The following is a 7,116-nucleotide window of genomic DNA, read 5'->3' on the forward strand; positions in this document are numbered from 1 at the left end:
TAGGGAAACAGTCCCACAGTGGACGTCAGTGCCAGAATGAATTGGGTCTTCTGGGGTGTCTTTTAATTGGAAGCCTCTAGAGGTCAGCACAGTATAAACAAAGAGCTTCCGAATGCAGAGGTCGAACATCCTCTCAACTGGTGCAGTCAGGACTGGGCAGAAAGGCAGTTGGCACCCAGGACAGGAGAGAAGAAAATGTGATTCTTCAGAGTGGCGGTTATTTTCTGCCGTCTTTCTGGTCTATCCCTGCAGCTCCCACACCCACGTATCAAACGGTCTGCTGATGGACAGCGGAAGCAACAGCTGCGTTGGACTGAGCAGACTCAGCTCGGGACTCCCTCTGCTGCTGGTTAGCCCGCGGGATTTGCTTTGGTGCCTACACTGCCGCTGTCCATGGGCTCAGAGGAGAACCTAAGTCCGGTCGTGTAGAGCTCGCGGGCAAGACAGATGAGGAAGGATCGGATGGGCATGGGTGACTACAAACCGTAGACACCAGGACTCCAAGCATAGGTGCCGCAGGTCTCACAGGACATGTCTCCAGTCCTAAAAGGGGCTGGGGGGCTGGAGTCCCCCGGAAGCTTCCACAGGAAGGGAAAATATTAAAAAGGTTCTCTTCCCTTTTCTGTTTGTTCGGTTTGGGTTTTCCTTGTTCCTGCCTCCCAAGGGAGCTTAACCTACACCACAGTCAAATGTCATTGAATACAACTCTTTAGTAAGGACTGGAATGCACCAGGACACAAACATGGAGAAAGGATATTGAATCCTTTCTCAGGACATCAAAACACTCCTCAGACTCCCCAATAAAACATGTTAACACTTTGTAGCTTAGTAATTTAACTTGATTCATTAAATTTCAAAACAATGTTTTTTTTTTTTTTATCCTAACGAGTGTAGAGTACTTGGCGTAGTTCCAGAATAGCCTGGTGGCTTTCCAGGTCTTTTTCTCATGAATTAAACAGTGCTAAGTGAGTAGGCTCTAGCTGTCTGTGCCTATTACATACTAAACCATTTTTGTTTCTGTTAAAATAATAATAATAATAATACAGGGTCTCACGTAGCCCAGCCTGGCCTTCAGCTAGCCTTGTAGCCAAGGACCTGGGACACTTGATCTCCATAGCTTGCCCATTGCTGGGATTGTTACATCCTAAGTTCCTTTTAACTTCGTTCCTTTTCTCACTAGTTTTTTGATAGGTGTGTGTGTGTGTGTCTGTCTGTCTGTCTGTCTACTCTCTTTTTCAAGATGAAGAAACAGAGGCAGCAAGCAGCTAAGCAATTTTCACAAGATCACACAGCTCGTAAGCGCCAGGACTGACTTTCAGATCCAGCCACCTGGCCTCAGAGCTCTGCCCACTCCTCCACTCTCCCCAGTATGGTGGGTTCTGCCTTCACTCTAAGCACGACCACCACCACCCCCCACCGGGGTGGGGAGGCGTCTTTTCATCAGCTCCCAGGGCCTGAGCACCGGATGGAATGTTGACAAAGTTTCGTCTTTGCCTTACCCTTGGCCAGATTAGCCTGGTGCTGGACACCATGAAAAGGAATAAAGGTTCCAATATTCAGGCCCTGGTCCAGACAAGCAAGCAGCAGGAAGAAAGAACGTTGAAGAGAATGCTTAGACGAGGTCAAGGCTGAGGAAACAGCCTGCTTGCTTTCCTCTCTGTCCCCTGCATGGTCCTTCACCGGGACGTGCAAGTGCTTTTATGTGCCTTCTTGATGAAGGGCCTTTACTCCAAATTCCTGAAAATGTGTTCAGCACAGATCCAACTGCTCAGTCAGACACAGTACAGAAGCAGGAAGAAAGCTCTGCCCTCTGTCCTTGGTCAGGTTCAGTGGAGTTCAGCACTCGCCTGTCTGACCTCGCAGTGTGCCCAGACTCGCCCAGGTGTAGTCCAGCAGGCCTAGCACCCTGCTTCCTCGGTGACGGGAACACATTTGTCATTTTTAAGCCTCATGCATAGGCAGTGGGAAGGCCCCATGTCAAGCCACATTCTCTTCAGCTCTGAGCTGCTGAATGGAGGTTCATTGCTGCAGACGCCCAGAAAGACTGTGGGGGTCAAGTCTGCTTCTCTTCCTTCTAGGGCCCCTGGGCTTCCTGGCAAATGGCTATGGAGGATGTGCTAAGCCCCCAGCAGTGTTTGTGTGGCTTCCAAAATGGTGCACAGAGAGAGTGGAGCTGGGAAGGCGTGCCCAATGAAAAGCCATGGAGTCAGGAATATTCTAAGTACCATAAAGCAGGCCAGGGTTTTTGAGGGGACTGTATCACAAAGTTGCAAAGAAAGGTTTCTTTTCTGGGTCTGACTCTTAATTCCCACAGAAAGTTGGTCTTTTAGATCTTAGTTTCCTCTACTCAGAAAGGTTAAGGGGACACTTGACAGGCACTATAACAGTTCCTAAAAACAGAAGCATGTACTACGGTTTATAGGACATGGCCTATAGACCATGACTGCTTAGGAGACTGAGGCAGGAGGATCACAAGTCAAGGCCACACTGGGCTCTATAATGAGTAATGAGTTCAGAACCAAATTGGACAACCTAGTGAAACCCTAAGTCAAACGAATACACACACACAGAGACACACACACACCAAACAAAAGAGTCGTTTTCATATAGGGATTTTTCTTTGTCCAAGTATAATATGAAAACTAAGGGCACTTAGAGATAGGAAAGACATGTATTAGCATTAGCCTGCACTAAAACATATGTATATCCAGTATGAATGTAGCTCTGTGGTAGAGCAGTTGACTAGCACACAGGAAGCCCTAAGCTCAATACCTAGTCCTGAATAGTTTAATAAAAAACACACGAGGAATTAGGTTACCCAAATGGGTGAGTCAAGTGCTTGCTGAGATCAGAACCTTAATAACTGGAAGTGACATGACACTCGTGTGACCCTCCCTCTGGCTCTGCAGAAGCCCTGGGACACAGTGCTATCCTGATCAGGTACATTCCTGGGAAAAGTAGCTTTGGGTCTAGCTTTCACACCAGAATCACCTAGGCTGGCGTCTAAGCTGAGTGTATAACAGACCAGGCTGGCCTCAAATTTCTGGAATAGCCATAGAGCAGTCTGCCTCAATTTACCCTCCCTCAGCCCCAGAGTAAGACAGCTCTAGCAGCAGCTGTGGAGAACGGCAGGAAGCTGACAAGCTGAAATGTTCAGGCAGCAGGGGACTTGCTTCAGACAGTGATGTGCATAGCTCTGACCCAAATGGTAGCCTAGAGTCTGATAACTCTGAGCTTCTATTAGTATGTGATTAGTAGCTGGGACTGTCTGCCTTTCACAGCTATAGAGCCCAAAATGTAAGCGCACCCCCCAACCGGGTGATTATTATTTAAGAGATCGTGAAAGCATGCAGATATGCCATCTGCCTGTACAGACCTCAGTATTGTGGTTACTTACCGCACTCAGAATACACTTAGAAGACACTCCCAGCTAAGCCTCAGACACTCTAGCTGGCGTGATCTGGGAAATCTTCAGAGTGAGAAAATTTGCTCAGTTCACAGTGGTCCTGATAGTCAAAGAAGGGAAACTATTCAAGTAAAGAAAGCTTCAGTGGACACCAGGCCCCTGTTCAATCCTGTCTCCACACCAGCACAAACTATAGGAAAGATGAGTTCAAAAGTGCCTCCCCCACACCCCATCCCCCGCCATGCACACAACTGGCCATCTCCAAGATTTTAGGGCACAGAGGAGCCGCTTCTAGCTCTTCCTCCCTCATCCCTCCCTAGACACCCCCTCCCAGTAGCCTTCCTCCTTAACTTCCCTTTTTTCTCCCGACTACACATCTAGCAGTAGATTTACTTAATATTTTAAAATATTTTGATGTTTTCCCCCTTTCATACTTGATATAATTTTAAATTCAATTTTATTTAGCGACCATGTATGGGTGGGCGCAGGTACACATGTGTGAAGATCAGAGGGCAACCTTCAGGAGTCTGTTTTCCTTCTACCTTCCTAACACAAGGTCTCTTATTTCTGCTACACTGCACTCCAGCCTAGCTGGCTCCACACTTCTAGGTGATTCTCCTATGTCTTAGTTAGGGTTTCTATTGCCGTGAAGAGACACCATGACCAAGGCAACTCTTAAAAAGAGAAAACTTTTAATTGGGGCTGGCTTACAGTTCACTGATTCAGTCCATTATCATCACGGCAGGAATCATGGTGGCATGCCTGCAGACATGGTGCTGGAGAAGCAGCTGAGAGTTCTGCATCTTCATCAGCAGGCAGCAGGAAGACACAGTGTACCAAATGAGTCTGGGTTTGAGTTTCTGAGACCTCAAAACCCGCCCCCTAGAGACTCACTTCCTCCAACAAAGCCACATCTACACAAACAAGTTCACACCTGCTAATAGTGCCACTCCCTATAGACCTGTGGGGGGCATTTTTATTTAAACCACTAGATCCAATCTCTAGCTCCCATCTCAGTGTAGGACTGCTGGGATTACAGTGCAAGCCATTGCATTTTTGTGGGGTCTATAACCATTCTCTGATGGTCAGGGCTGCTCAGAGAGCATGTATGCCAGCCAATCCATTGCACTGCAAGCGTCTTTCTATATATAATACGGGTATTTTTGGCTATCATAGAAACATGTTTTCTTTTTGCTGAATGGTATTGGGGATTGAGTCCTCAGAGCAGCCTTCTCAATACATTTTTTCCCAAATAAAACTGGAAGACTGGCCACTCTAGCAGACACACAACAGAGAAATACAACAAGAACAAAAACCAAAGTACCACAGCTCGAAATGTCTTAACTATGGATTTCAAAAATACTGAAATAGCTAAAATGGAAGGTGAAAATCTCAAAGATTTAGAAAAAAAATCAGTGACTCCATGGAGATTACAAACAAGCAAATTAATTATTTCCAAGGCACAAAGAGGAAAGGCAAACTGAGCGAGAAAGTCGGTAAAATGGATGAAAAGCAACATGAAAGAAAATCTGAGCAAGGAATTGGAGAGTTAAGAAACAAAGCAAATGCTCCACTGAGTAAGAGGTGAAAGAGCACTGCCAACTAATGCTGTGAGGTGAGAAACAGGGTAAGGGTGCATTACAGGACAATTTCCCCAGTGAACGCAGATCCAAGAATTTCTTCAGTAAGGTAGTTGGAAAAATGATGACCTTTCTGTTCGATTGCTCCAGTGTACTATTAAAAGGATTATATATCATGAGCAGGTTGGCATCATCTGAAGAATGTGAGGGTTCAGCATCAACAAGTCAATAAATAGACATAAGGACATAGTCACACGATCAACTCAGCAGCTGCAGAAAGGCTTCTAACAAAATTGAATGTGATCCTGATCAGGAACTAGAAACATAAGGAAGGAATCTTAATAAAAGCTCTCAGACAAAGTTTAAGCTGACATCACATGAAATGGGAAAGGCCGGAAGGGTTTCCTCTGAAACTAGACAAGTGTGCCGCTCTCTCTGCTCACAGTCAATATCATTCTCTTAGATACCCAGAGCACAGAGACAAGAGGAAGAAATGGAAGGGACAGAAATAGAAAAGTAAAACCTGATGTGTCCCATATGCAATGACATGAGCCTACACTTAAGACTTACCAGAAAATTCTTATACCAAACATACACTTTCAGGAATGTAATGGAATACAAACAGAGGTAGAAAAACCAGCGGTGGGGAAACACAGGCTCAGTGAGTTAGCACTGGCCACTAATCCCGACAACCTGCGTTCGACCCCTGGGATGAGATAGTGGAAGGAGAGAGACAATTTCTAATTGTCCTCTGACTCTCCATAGATTCTGTGGCATGCACATTCAAGCATGCACACACAAATAAATAAATAGATAAATAAATAAATAGTAAATAAATAAAGTGATAAAGTAATAAAGTAATAAAATAATTTTTGAAGTAGCTTTTCTATATAACCAATAATGGAAGCAAGAAGTCAGGGTGTGGGGGGGGAGTCCCATTCACAGTGCCTTAAAAGTAGAATACGTGGGAATGGATCTAACTAATAAGGTACAAGACCCTTACAATGAAAACTTTAATACACTGGAGAAATAATTGAAGATGCTAGAAGATGTAAAGATCTTTCATACACTTGGATTGGCAGAATTAATGTAAACATGCTTATAGTACTAAAAGAAATCTGCATTTAACACAAGGCCCTTCAAAACTCCAATTGCATTCTTCACAAATGTAGAAAAGACAATCCAAATTCATATGGTAGCACAAAAGACCTCAAATAGCTGAAGCAATCCTAAGCAGAAGTGGCAATGCTAGACGCATAAATGCTTGATCTCAAATTATACTGCAGAGCCACAGGAACCACAACAGCACTCCCGACACAGACAGAAGTAGAACAGAATAGAAGGTTCAGAAAGCAGTCACAGCACAGAGACTAAACCTAAACCTGGCACAAGAACACACACTAGCAGATAGGATTCGTAGTTCAGAAACAAATCACAATACATACAATAAACCAAACACTAGTTTCCCATCAAGATATCCAATGCATGCCCTGGAGGAAGGACCGCCTCTTTAACACATTGTGCAGAGCAAACTGAAGGTCACAGCAAGAAGAATGTCCCTGGATGCCCAGCTCTCTGCCAGCGCAAGACCAGAGATGTTTGAAACCGGGAGAAGAAACCAGAGAGAACACTTCAAGATACAGGCATGGACAAGCGTTTGCTGAAACAGATTCAAGTAGCCCAGGAAATAATCTCCCACACTGACATACATGGATAGGATTATACAAAGTTAAAGGTTTCTAGTACAGTAAAGCCTCAAGAAATAATCAACAAAATGAAGAGAGAGATGATGATAAGGGAGAAAAAACTTTGCTAATGACATCAGACAGAGGAGGAGTCATAGTTACAGTATAGAAAGAACTGAAAAAAGTAATGAAATGTCCCTCAACCCTACACAAAGAGCTACAAGCAACTAAGGAAGACTAAAATCAGGAGCAGCAGTCCTCCCCTGGGAAAAGCACACGAATTGTTCATTCAATAACAAATGGTCAGCCTTGAAAATACACATGTAATAATATTATATAGACTTAGCAGAGTATGTTTATGTATTTTAAAATATATATATATATACACATACACATATACATATATATGCAACAACAATTAATGAAATGAGAGAGCCCTGAATTT

Source organism: Apodemus sylvaticus, chromosome 2 (genome assembly GCF_947179515.1).
Source record: "Apodemus sylvaticus chromosome 2, mApoSyl1.1, whole genome shotgun sequence".
NCBI lineage: Eukaryota > Metazoa > Chordata > Mammalia > Rodentia > Muridae > Apodemus > Apodemus sylvaticus.